We start from the raw sequence: 13,908 nt of genomic DNA on the forward strand, positions 1-13,908 counted from the left end.
ACATTTTGACCTTTATCTGCAGAACTGCATGTTGGAATGCTTAAAGCATGTATGTTACAGGCTGTATGTGGGATATTTTTATGAAATAATTTCCTAAAGCTGAAAATCACAAAAGGATATCCCTTAGAAATGGAATAGAAATATCAGTAAACACATCCCAACATGTTTTCCAGGCAGAACAGGAATAAATGCTTCAGATAAGGTGCTAAAAGCATGCTCCATGGTCACAGCACTGAGTTCATCCCAGCTGTAAAGTCTTTGTATAAAACCTGTTTGTGCTTGGCTCTATTTTTCATGTTAAGTCAAAATATTTAGTACGATTGACAGAAGAAATTCTTAAAACTAGAAACAAGTTCTCTTTATTTTTCTTGACTAGAGCATCCACTGTCTCCAGAAGCCAGAAACACAACCAAATTTAGTGTGCTGCATCTGTCAGATCTAAGTCAGCTTATTAAGACTTGCTGCTGTTAATAATTTAGGCAGAATCTGGGCTACTGAGCAGTCAAAGGACAAAACCTGCTCACCTTACCTGGTAAAAGAATTTAACTGACCAGACAGTTATCAAGGCAAGGGGACATTCAGCCTCCCAACTAAAAAAGAAAGAGCAATAACAACAACATTGTCAGGGGGCCGGGGCTGTGACCCAGCATTTTGAGTTATTTTGCATTTTTTGATTACTTATGAGATAATGTTAAGTTCTAGGGTTATTATTAGCTTGTCTTAGTTTAGGTTTAGTCTAGTTCATGTTATCATCCACTTCTCCTTGTATATGTGTCTTTTTCTGTTTGTCATGTGTTATAACTTGCACATTACCTTTCTCAGTTTATATATACACTAACTTATTGGAAGTTACATGTCAATTTTTTAATGCGCAGGTACAATACACAATCTGCACTTTTCTAATTATTCTAAATATTCTTAACTATTTAAACATCTTTCAGTATCCTGCTCTGTTTGCACACTACAACCTGGGTTTGCCTCTTATATGCACTCTATTTTTAATAACTGTACAGTACTCTGCTTTGGTAACTATTGTCCATGATATAAATATGTAAAAATTGTGTTTCTGTTCTGTGTCCTGTTCTGTTTGTATATGTGTGTTTTTGCTGCTGATACAACCAAATTTCCCCTTGTGGGACAATGAAAGGATTATTCTATTCTACCTATTCTATTCTTCTATCTCCTTGTCTGTGTACTTTCCCCACGTCTTTCTCCTCGGTGTTGCTCTATCACTCTCGCTCGTTCTCTCTGTCTCTTGTTTCAAGCTTGCGTGTCCCAGTTCATGTCTGTACATGTTTCCTGTTTTATTTTGAAAGTCTTGTTTCCTTGTTATGTCATCTCTGTTTCCCAGGTGTTTCCACTTTCCTCATTATCCTTCAGTGTATTTACGTTCTGTTTCCCTCTGTTTAGTGTTGGGTTGTCTGCTTATCTCGTATCATGTCACTGCAAGTCTCCATGTCACAGTTTTCATGTTTAGTTTTAGTTTAGCCCAGTTTAAGTTTTTAGTTTCCTTTTTTCCGCAACTCGCCTTGTCTTGTTTTTGCTTCGGATGCCAGCCTCAATAAATGGCTCGCTTTCTGTTAAGATTGAGTTTTGTTCTCCCGTGTCTGCTTTTGGGTCCACAGCTCAAACACTCCGGCTGCTCCGCCACAACAAACATGCATGCAGCTTAATCTAGACTAGGGATGTTAAGACCAGTGAAGCTACATGGTTACAAAGTTCACTGCACTGACTCTCCTCTGATTACAACAAATAAAGTGTTTGTTAATTTATTGTGAACTCAATAATAGCACATAAACAGGAACTTTCCTGTGACTTAATTTGTTATCTATTATTTAATTACTTTGGCGTAGTATGAATGGCACTGAGGGTTAAACGTTTTTAGCATCAGGAAAAGGTGTAAAACTTATGAAAAGTTAGTTAAAAGTTCCAAAATCTCTTAACTCCTTCACATTTTCTAAAGCTGCCCAGTGGGGCTGAATTAGAGTCTTGGTTGGACCGATTCTGGCCGCCGGGCCTTATGTTTGACACCTCTGTTAGAACCAGAGCAGACACTTCTGGTTATTACACAGAATCCAGGGTTAATGCACTTCAGCATTGGCTTCTTTTTTAAGACATGGAAACGATATCCTTCTTTTGTGGTGGGTACTACTGATTATAATTAATGGCCACCACTTATAGCAGTTTGTTAAATAATATAATTTTGTTATATTGTGCAGATTGAAAGATCAGGAAACTGAAAATCTTATTTGAAAATGGACATTTTGATATAGAAATTGCACACTGTGAGAACAAGAATGAGCACATAACATTTCTTAATCATAAACATGGTTATTTCCTGTTTTGTTTTTTTTATCCTTGCATCAAAACTTCAAACAATGAATAATAATAATAAAATTATTTTATACTACTACCACTACACTGCTAATGAGCATTTCTGCTCTTATCAGTATGTTTCTGCCTAAAGACAAATTTATGTGCACACTAGAGGCGGGCAAAGATCGTTGTACTGTGTCCAACGGAGGATTCAGATCCACCTCAGACATAACTGGTTGTGGTAAAGCAGAAAAGCTGTATTCAAGTCAGGAACGGTACTATTAATGAAGATATGACAGTGTTCCATCAATTTACGGTTTGTGGGATTATAATATTATTTTATGCCATGTTATACCCCTAATTAAAGATTGTGAATTATTATGATGTTTTAGTTTGCATTATTCTCCTGAATTAGAAGAAGGTGATAACTATTGCATTTGTTAAACTGATTTGCATTACATTAGACTGCTGATTTATTGTGAATGAATGATATTGTTTTATGATGCATTATACTGCTGAGTTATAAGAAATACTGTTCACAGAAAGTCATCGCCTTATTTGTCTGATTAGAAGGGAACAGAATATACTGGAGAGGTTTTCTGCTCCATCTCAGCAGGAGCAGATAAACAGGGAGCCAAGGTCGTAGCTTAGGCGCCGTGTGAGAGAAAGCATGTGAATGTTTAGGCTTTTATGATTAGGTGGGGGCCACTAGAGGCTATAAGAGTTTGATCAATGCTCCACCATTTTGAGATCTGATGCTGTCTGCGTACGGTGTCCATCTCCCACGCGTGTGATCATTAAAATCATCGTTTGACTCAACCCAGTGTTGGGGCTCGGCCAGGAGCTGACCTCTGAGAAGAGCCGAACAGCAGAGCCGCAGAAGGCCGTGGAGCAAAGCAAGGAAACACATGATTTTTGTGAAAAGGGGGGCAAATGTTAGAATTAAAAATGCCTAATTTGTTTTTGATGTCTTTTGTTAAAATGAGTGGTTTTAATAATTTTCAGACACACCTTGCAAATGTTATTATAATGAGTTGGCACTTGGTCTTTTGAAGGTCATAAGCTTCCTTCGGCGTGATGATATATTGCAGGTATTGACTTTGAGTGCAGAGGGCTAAATGCAAACACGCTTACACACACATAGGATATGATTAGAATAAGTCCCTGGGACATTCTGAATATTCCAAACCAATTCTGAATCGCCAGAAGATCAGTAGATGACAACATTAGATTATTAGAGCTAGGAAGAGAGGTGTTTTGGTTTTCTGTCTCTTACAGAGAAAGGAACAGACACCAGACGAGGTCACAGATATACGGGGATCCTTCGCAGCAGAGACAGACACGGTGACTGCCGAGACACCAACTGGGTCCAAGTGTCATGGCGTTTGGGCTCCGATTAGTCACCTCAAAGGATGGATCCCATAAACACAGCAATAACCATGAAGGGGTTGGCGGAAATCCAGGAACACCAGACCAGCGAGGCTCTTGGTCAAAAGGGGGACGTGTTCCTGATCTTTTTCTGGAGGATACACAGGATACACAGGACCCGAGGATACACAGATCTTTGTTTGAAATCGGGGCAGAATAATCCCCTGATCTGTGCCACGACTGAAGGGTTGTCTAACCCCTGAGGTTGAAGAAAGAAGAGCAGAGGTTCACCCAACTGGAAGACACTGGTAGCTGCAGCAATAAAATAAAGGCTAAAAGCTCCTCGGACAGAGGTTCTAGTCTGAGTACGTCTGAAGGGTATAAGGTAGCACCAAAATGAAGCTGTGGGAGAACTGAGGAGTGTCATCTGTACCGGCTACTGTTGTAATAATAGTTTTTCTTGCATCTGAACTGCGCAAACACAGAGGTCATCTCACATATGGTTCACCCAACAGGGGGACAAAGGGCCTCAGGGGTAAGAAGAAATGAACCCGATAACACTGGATTACAGGGTGTAGGTGAGCTCTTTATTCTAAAGAGCTCAACAGGGGGAGTGTGGGATTATAATATTATTTTATGCCATGTTATACCCCTAATTAAAGATTGTGAATTATTATGTAGTTTTAGTTTGCATTATTCTCCTGAATTAGAAGAAGGTGATAACTATTGCATTTGTTAAACTGATTTGCATTACATTAGACTGCTGATTTATTGTGAATGAATGATATTGTTTTATGATGCATTATACTGCTGAGTTATAAGAAATACTGTTCACAGAAAGTCATCGCCTTATTTGTCTGATTAGAAGGGAACAGAATATACTGGAGAGGTTTTCTGCCCCATCTCAGCAGGAGCAGATAAACAGGGAGCCAAGGTCGTAGCTTAGGCGCCGTGCGAGAGAAAGCATGTGAATGTTTAGGCTTTTATGATAAGGTGGGGGCCACTAGAGGCTATAAGAGTTTGATCAATGCTCCACCATTTTGAGATCTTATGCTGGGACGATCTGATTTCCTCGTGTCAGCGTTGTTCCCACATCATCATAATTAATGTTGTTCCAGGTTCAACATTACAAGTGACCAATCACCTTCTTGTGACGTCATTCCATTGCGACTTCGAAATACCCGCCTTCGAGTATTTTGAAATACAAGTGAAAAAGCGAGAAACCGCCGCCTGTCCGCCGAATTTGAAGTCAATATAGGATACTTTCCTTTAATAAACGGTAAGCATTAAACATATGTTCCTCACTTGGCTTGCTGTTTGTTTGCTAGCGATAAGCTACTTGACGACAGCATTAGCTAACCAGTGTTCTCTAGACCAGCGTTCCCCAACTTTTTGGGTGTTTCGTGGCCCGGGGGTTGGGTCAGGCAAAATTGCAGTAGCTTCCCTGATCATTTTACAAACGTAAGTGAAGAGAATCTGGACTAAAAGGCCTAGACTTATGGTTTTGTGCCGAATCTATGAATCAAACTATCACCTGGAAACATAATTAACTGGTCCATAGCTGTGAAACTGGACATGAGTTCTTGATTCTATGGAGATTAACAGTAATCCAGAAATTTACAAATTTGTCCTGGTACATCGCGTAAATGTTGTCCCTGGGACATTGTGTAGATGTTGTCCCTGGGACATCGCGTAAATGTTGTCCCTGGGACATCGTGTAAATGTTGTCCCTGGGACATCGTGTAAATGTTGTCCCTGGGACATCGTGTAGATGTTGTCCCTGGGACATCGCGTAAATGTTGTCCCTGGGACATCATGTAGAAGTTGCCCTGGGACATCGCGTAAATGTTGTCCCTGGGACATCATGTAGAAGTTGTCCCTGGGACATCATGTTAAAGTTGCCAGAGACATACCATATGAAAGTTTAGCTTCTTCTAGCCCCTGTTTGTTTTATATATATATATATATATATATATATATTAGGGGTGCAACGATACACAAAATTCACGGTTCGGTTCGGTTCGATACTTTGGTGTCACGGTTCGATATTTTTTCGATACAAAAAAAATGTTCATGCCTTTTTAATTTGTCATTTATTAAAATTATATATATATATTTTAACTCAAAAGTACAGTTTTTAAATTTAACCCTAACCCTTGTGCGCGTTTTTTATTTTGACAGCGAATGCGCACCTGCGGACCACTTATGTGCAGCCCTGGTTATTTAGCTTGTCATATTGCAGCCACAGAAATTATTTTGTCCATGAAACCATAAAGCTGCACTTTCTTTTTGCCTTATAGTCTGATTTGTCATAACTTCTCCGTTTTGTGGTAAGCTTTTCTTTGGCTGTCACTTCTTCACCCTGACCTGTCTTATTTGGCTCAGCAGAACTAAAATATATATCTGTCTGTGAAGGTTCTCAGTCATCCAGGTCATCGTAGTCAAATATAAATCCTGCTGCTTTTACACACGCACTCACATAAGCTCAGCGATTCTCTGCGCGATCAACCTCTCACATGTTTAAGCTTGCTGCGGGAGATTTCACTTGTCATGTTTGCATAGTAAGCTAACGATTAATAAGACTATGTCAGAGGAATTGGTGCGCAAATTATCATCACTCACAGATCAGTGCTGTCGCTCTCTATACACAGTTCGCACGATTGCAAAGTGAAAGCAAAAAAACAAGCGCAAATTCAAACGCGATTTCAATATGTCACATATTGACAGTGGCTCACCGATGCCAATGACATAATTACCCAGCTACATTTCTGAAAGAATGCAAAAGCATTGACATATATTTTTCCTTCCTACAATAGCCCGACGAGCAGGGAAGAGATAGATTTTGGTAGCCCGACTGAAAAAATCGCTAGCCCCAGGACGTCAGGCTAGCGATATTGCAAGCCCTGTATCTGATTGAGGAATCATGCATCTTTGGAAAAGAGAGTTTATTACAGAGAAATGGCTCTTTCCAAAATAAAAGCTATACTATCCGCTTCTTCTGGGCTATATTCTCAGCAGCATAAGGAGAATCATGTGCTAACAGCTGTCTAAATGACTCGGCTAAAGTTAGTAGCATGCTTGTTGTTTTTGTCTTTGCACTAGGATGATGTCGGCGTAAATGTGCAGTCATATTCGTTGTGTTCCCACTAGTGCTTTCAGGTTGATCTCGTTGAAATGACCTTAACGCCACAACACGGCAAATCTCCGTTAACGAGCTACCGCCGATCGCCCCGTGCATGGGGCTAGACGGCCAACACGTTAACGAGCTAACTGCGCTAACACACTAGTTCCCACCAATGTAATTGAGCATTGCATGGCACATCCAACATACTGTTTTACTTTAGTCCATGACTCGCTTACCTTCAGGGTCATACGTCACATGAAAACCAAAATAATTCCAAACGCCAGATCTGAATGAGGGTGGGGGAGGTGCCCTGCGCTCTTCCTTCTGACTATGCTGTCTGTGTTGAGCGCTCAGTGGATCTGCGCTCGACAGTGCAGCCTAGGCGGAGTAGTCGAACGCAGATTCACTGAGCGCTCAACAAAGACAGCATCGTCAGAAGGAAAGTTGATAAAATAAATTACAAATGTTGTATTGTTCGATACATATGCGTACCGAACCGAAAGCACTGTATCGAACGGTTCAATATCGATACGAATATCGTTGCACCCCTAATATATATATATATATATATATATATATATATATATATATATATATATATATATATATATATATATATAGCGATAGGAGAAGGATCGTTGAGTGCGAGAGGAACTGACCTGAAATATAGGATCATGGCCAAGCTTGAAACCTGTATCCCCCGTAGTCGGTGACCAAGATTACGTGAAGTACCCTCAGAAGGTCTGCTAGATGATGTTAATGCAGCACTACGGACGATACCTACAACCACGATTACCGACACTAACAAGCTGATCTACAATACGGCAGCAGTGATCAGTGACATGCTTGGCTACAAGTTGAACAGCCACAAGGGGCAGTACCCTCCATGGAGAAGGAGGCTAGAGGGCAAGATCAAAGTAGCACGGAGGGAGGTTAGCCAACTAACGGAGTTGCAGAAAGGTGCGACAAAGAAGGTGCATAAGAAATACAGCAAGCTGTCCATACCTGAGGCCTTGGAAACTGCCAAGCAAAGACTCATAGCCTTGGCCAGCCGCTTGAGGAGGTACACCAGAGAGATAGAAGGCAGGAGAATAAACCAGCTGTTCTCCACAGAACCAGCAAAGGTGTACTCTCAGTGGCAAGGGAACAATAAGAGAACAGCACCACCAAGGCTGGAGACGGAGCAATACTGGAAGAGCATATGGGAGAAGGACGCAACCCATAACAGCAATGCTCAGTGGCTAGTGGATCTGAGGGCAGACCACAGCGACCTCCCTGAACAGGGTCCAGTAACCATCACAGTGGCAGATATCCAAGAAAGGGTCTCCAGTATGAAGAGTTGGACAGCACCAGGGCCCGACATGGTTCACGCCTACTGGCTAAAGAAGCTGACTGCACTCCACGAGCGTCTGGCAGCACAAATGAACCAGCTGCTAGTTAACGAGAGACACCCGGAATGGCTAACCGAAGGTCGGACGGTCCTGATCCCCAAGGACCCCAAGAAGGGACCGGTCCCCTCCAACTACCGACCAATAACCTGCCTCAGTACTACATGGAAGCTCCTGTCAGGCATCATATCGGCTAAGATGAACAGGCACATGGGTCAATACATGAGCGGGACACAGAAAGGGATTGGCAAGAATACCAGAGGCGCAAAACACCAGCTACTGGTAGACAGAACAGTCAGCCGAGACTGCAAGACCAGACTGACCAACCTGTGCACTGCCTGGATTGATTACAAGAAGGCCTATGACTCAATGCCCCACAGCTGGATACTGGAATGCCTAGAATTGTACAAGATCAATGGGACCCTAAGAGCCTTCATCAGGAACTCAATGGGGATGTGGCGTACAACACTAGAGGCCAACTCCAAGCCCATAGCACAAGTCACCATCAAGTGCGGGATCTACCAAGGAGATGCTCTGTCCCCACTGCTGTTCTGCATAGGCCTGAACCCCCTCAGTGAGATCATTAACAAGACTGGCTACGGATACCGACTACGGAACGAAGCAGTTGTCAGCCACCTCCTGTACATGGATGACATCAAGCTGTATGCCAAGAGTGAACGAGACATTGATTCACTGATCCACACTACCAGGCTATACAGCAATGACATTGGAATGTCATTCGGACTGGAGAAGTGTAGTCGGATGGTAACAAAGAGAGGGAAGGTAGTCAGAACTGAGGGGATTGAACTACCAGAAGGCAACATTGCAGATATAGAGGACAGTTACAAGTACCTGGGGATCCCGCAGGCGAATGGGAACCATGAAGAGGCCGCTAGAAAAGCTGCAACCACCAAGTACCTGCAGAGGGTCAGGCAAGTCCTGAGGAGTCAGCTGAATGGTAAGAACAAGATCCGGGCCATCAACACGTACGCCCTGCCCGTGATCAGGTACCCTGCTGGGATAATAGGCTGGCCAAAGGAGGAGATAGAAGCCACTGACATAAAGACAAGAAAGCTCCTTACCATGCATGGAGGGTTTCACCCCAAGTCCAGCACCCTGAGGCTGTACGCTAAGCGGAAGGAAGGGGGCCGGGGACTGGTGAGTGTCAGCACCACAGTCCAGGATGAGACAACGAACATCCAAGAATACATTGGGAAGATGGCCCCAACTGACCGAGTGCTCAGTGAATACCTCAGGCAGCAGAAACCCAAGAAAGAGGAGGGAGACGAGGAACCATCATGGAAGGACAGGCCCCTGCACGGTATGTACCACCGGCAGATAGAGGAGGTGGCTGATATCCAGAAATCCTACCAGTGTCTGGACAAAGCTGGACTGAAAGACAGCACAGAGGCACTAATCATGGCAGCACAAGAACAAGCTCTGAGCACAAGATCCATAGAGGCTGGGGTCTATCACACCAGGCAAGACCCCAGGTGCAGGCTGTGTAAAGATGCCCCAGAGACAATCCAGCACATAACAGCAGGTTGCAAGATGCTAGCAGGCAAGGCATACATGGAACGCCATAACCAAGTGGCCGGCATAGTGTACAGGAACATCTGTGCCGAGTATAATCTGGAAGTCCCGAGGTCAAAATGGGAGATGCCCTCAAGGGTGGTGGAGAATGACCGAGCTAAGATCCTGTGGGACTTCCAGATACAGACGGACAAAATGGTGGTGGCTAACCAACCGGACATAGTGGTGGTAGACAAACAGAAGAAGACGGCCGTAGTGATCGATGTAGCGGTTCCGAATGACAGCAATATCAGGAAGAAGGAACACGAGAAGCTGGAGAAATACCAAGGGCTCGGAGAAGAGCTCGAGAGGATGTGGAGGGTGAAGGCAACGGTGGTCCCCGTGGTAATCGGAGCACTAGGTGCGGTGACTCCCAAGCTAGGCGAGTGGCTCCAGCAGATCCCAGGAACAACATCGGAGATCTCTGTCCAGAAGAGCGCAGTCCTGGGAACAGCTAAGATACTGCGCAGGACCCTCAAGCTCCCAGGCCTCTGGTAGAGGACCCGAGCTTGAAGGATAAACCGCCCGCAGGGGCGTGCTGGGTGTTTTTATTTTTATATATATATATATATATATATTTTTTTTTTTTAATATTATATTTAATATTTACATTGTATTGCAAAAAAACCCAAAACAAGTTAAGATGAATTAATGAATATTGACTAATTAAACCTTCGTTATTTTTCCACCAGAAATGGACGATATAATTAGAAGAAGTGTTCTGAATGACGAAAAAAAAAGAACTGGAAAAGATACACAACTTTGTGTGCATGTGTCACAATGCCAGGAGGACCCATTCAGTGTTGTGTTAGAAAAATTGAACTCATTAACCCTTCATGGACATTATAAATGTTTAAATGTTGCCTCAGGTAAAGACAGGAAAAGAGACTATTACAAATTCAACTGCATCAGAGCTGGGAAAAAAAGTCGAAACAGCTACAGAGCAGTGGGCTGTAAGGCCTATGTTTCATTTAAAGTACTCAAATGTTGGAAAGACCACACAGTCATCGTGCAGCGTACATATGATAAGCATGATGGGCATGATCCTTCGGACCCAAAAGACGCACATTTCAACAATATTTCCAGTGATTTGAGGAGGAAGATTGAGGAACTGCTTTCCCTTGGAACTAAGCCAGCCATCATACTAACCGAATGTCATAAATGAGCCAAAGAACATGGACACAGAGATCTTCACAACAGAGAGCATTTTGTCACACCATGTGACATTGACAGTGTTAAAACCTGCATGATGAGGAAGAAGCACTTTAACTGTGGAGACAGTCAAAGTGTACATACCTTACTTAATGGAAAACATCAAGAACATGTTCTCTTCTATCAACCATACACATCTGACCAAGAACTAATGATTGTTTTGCAGACACCTGTGATGAAATCAAACATGGAGAACTATGCAAAACAGTTAGTATTTGTTGACACCACGCACTGCGTTAACCATTATTCATTTCCCTTATTCACACTTGTTGTAAGAGATGATCATGGGCATGGAGTCCCTGTGGCCTATGCTATTGTCAGCAACGAAAGTCAGAAAACCCTGGAAACTGTTCTTGGAATAGTTTGTGAGCATTTCCCAACTTCCCCGAGGTAAATAATACATTGACAGCTATTAATTTTGAAATAATTCCTTTTCAAAAAAGTTATAACATGTCAGAATCTAATGCTATAGCTGCAGCATGGGCTGCAAAAAACTTTCCTTTCCAGTTGTTGAAGTTATTCCTATAGGCTGTATGCAGTATTTTATATATCTACTTGTGAGTTGAAATGTTTAATTTGGCATTGAAGTGGTGCTTTGAGATAGCAAAAACATTTTCATACTGTTTAATCTCATTTAGTGTTTTCTTTTTTTCTGTAGAGCATTTATGGTTGACAAAGACTTTGCGGAAATAAATGCTTTGCAGAAGGTTTTTCCAGAGTCAGCTATCCTTCTATGCTGGTACCGTGTCTTGCAGGTAACGTTGTCTAAGATGCACCTGAAACACATTTTTACAACAGGGTCCTGTTGTTATGATTTGCCTCATTGTGATATTCACCTACTCAGGTTAATGAATATAAAGGGATAAAATGTTGAGTGACTTTGTCCATTCATTTAAGACCACAGTGCACTCATCTTCTGGTGGCTGCTTCCCAAAGCTCTTTTTGACATTTAAAAATATGTTTGCCTGGTTGATTTCTGTAATGCACAGGTCCTCTTGTCCAGTGAGTGACAAAGTTATTTTTGGACGTCAGCTTTCTTTTATGCTTTTTGTACAGCTGCTCCTCTGTCTCTCTCTCCAGATTAACTTTTTTTCTCTTACATTCACAGGCTGTTAATCGATGGCTTTCAAAATCAGAGTCCGGGGTCCATGGGCTTTCTAACACCCAAAAGAGAAATGAAATCATTTCTTTCTTTTGTAAGCTGAAAGCTTGCACATCTGTAAGTGTAATTTGTCTATTTCACATTTTGATTTCTTGATTACACTAAGAGCATAATAACTTTCAGTTGCTAAAAAAAAGTTACAGAGAGATACAAAATAGATTTTTGAAACAATTTCTAAAACTGGCTTCTTAGCTTGCTTATCAAAACAAGTACTTAAGCTGTGCAGACCATCATTGTGTCACCCACTGTGCAGTAGAACTTGTGAGTGGGATTCTTTCACAGACAGATGCTGAAACCAAATATGCTTATAGGTTTAGTGTTCCTTCTTAGCCATTGTAAGGGAAGAAATAATTGCTTCTTAATACAAAAACACGACATATTATTAACTCATTCACTGCCATTGACATCTATAGCCGTCAATTGCAGTGAATGAGTCAATGGGTTTAACTCATTCACTGCCAATGGCTGGCAGTGAATGAGTTAATAACTTAAAATTCTTAATGTTATTCAATAAAAGGAAAAGGGCTTCAATACATAATATTAAAGATTTCAATAGGTCTGTTAAATGGATTGAAATATATTCTGTTGCATCCAATTCTCTTAGGAGGACGACTTTAAAGCCACATCAGCAGAGTTCTGCCAGACATTTAAGCAATACCCTTTGGTGTGCCAGTATTTTCAGAAGCACTGGGAAGGCATTGGCCACATGTGGTGTGACTACGGCCGTCGCTTCAGTCACGCTCGTTCTGAAACAAACAATGTGATTGAAAGGTATGATTTATTATTTTGAACTCATTCGATTGTATTGCTGAAAAAAAGATATTATGCTTTAATCCAAGAGGCTAAACTGAGTAGGTTCTTCATGTCATTGCCAGAACAGGTTTTAGGCAAATCCTTTAAATTCTAGCAGCGTTTTTTATGTTATCACAACAAAAAACAGAGTAGGTGGATTTGCCTAAATCAGCTAAACCGGCACAGAGCATTCCTTTATAAAAGACGTGTGCAATAGGTATTCCAATTTTTTTAAAAATAATTTCAGTCTTGATTAAAACTTTAAATTCCTTCAATTACAGTTACTAATCATTTCAAATAACTGTTTTTCAGATTTTTCCACCGCCTGAAATACCAGTTTTTATCTGGCTACAAGAATAGGCGTCTGGATGATCTGATTGAAGTGCTCCTAGGGAAGGCCGACGACTACTTCTCAGTCATAAAAACCCTGCAAGATGTGGGCCGCATGAAAAACAGGTTTGCTGACACCTTGTCTCAAGTTTCAGACTCTGCTTCAAGACTGATGGAAAATGGTTGGGCTCTTAAAATTACAGTCAAGAACAGCCATGGAGTTAATGCATATCAAGTCCCATCTGAGTCAAGAGAAGACATAGTGTATGATGTCTGCCCTGTTGAGTCCTACTGCAACTGTACATATGGCTTACGAGGACTTCTTTGCAAGCATCTAGTGTTAGTTGCAAAATTAGCAGAGGTTGACAATGACATCTATCCAAACATGGAAACAGACATTTCTAACTTGGCAAAAATTGCAGTGAAAGAAAGGCATTACTTTGTACACTGAGGACTTGAAAGTGATAAAAATGCCAAGTTTGTTTGGAAATCTGTGTTTTTTTGCATCGGCTGAAACACTTCAGTGCACTTGTTGTACGTTCTCTCACTATAACACATGTGCTTGCCTGAAGGTGGCTTGTAGCCATTTTAAACAAATGAAAAACTCTCTGAAAAGTCCTCCATCAACTTTAAATGACACTCCT

At 41.7% G+C, this 13,908-nt stretch overlaps 1 long non-coding RNA gene across 1 annotated transcript; it reads left to right on the top strand.

The window, feature by feature from the left end:
* The first annotated feature begins 11,772 nt into the window (after positions 1–11,772).
* Positions 11,773–13,566, top strand: LOC146626634 (uncharacterized). The gene is made up of 3 exons (XR_014906468.1): positions 11,773–12,199; positions 12,747–12,913; positions 13,247–13,566. It is a non-coding gene; the product is annotated as an uncharacterized LOC146626634 (long non-coding RNA).
* The last annotated feature ends 342 nt before the right edge of the window (positions 13,567–13,908 follow it).

Source organism: Diplotaxodon limnothrissa, linkage group LG8, assembly GCF_057381915.1.
Source record: "Diplotaxodon limnothrissa isolate DT_005_m linkage group LG8, D_limnothrissa_male_GT1.1, whole genome shotgun sequence".
Lineage (NCBI taxonomy): Eukaryota > Metazoa > Chordata > Actinopteri > Cichliformes > Cichlidae > Diplotaxodon > Diplotaxodon limnothrissa.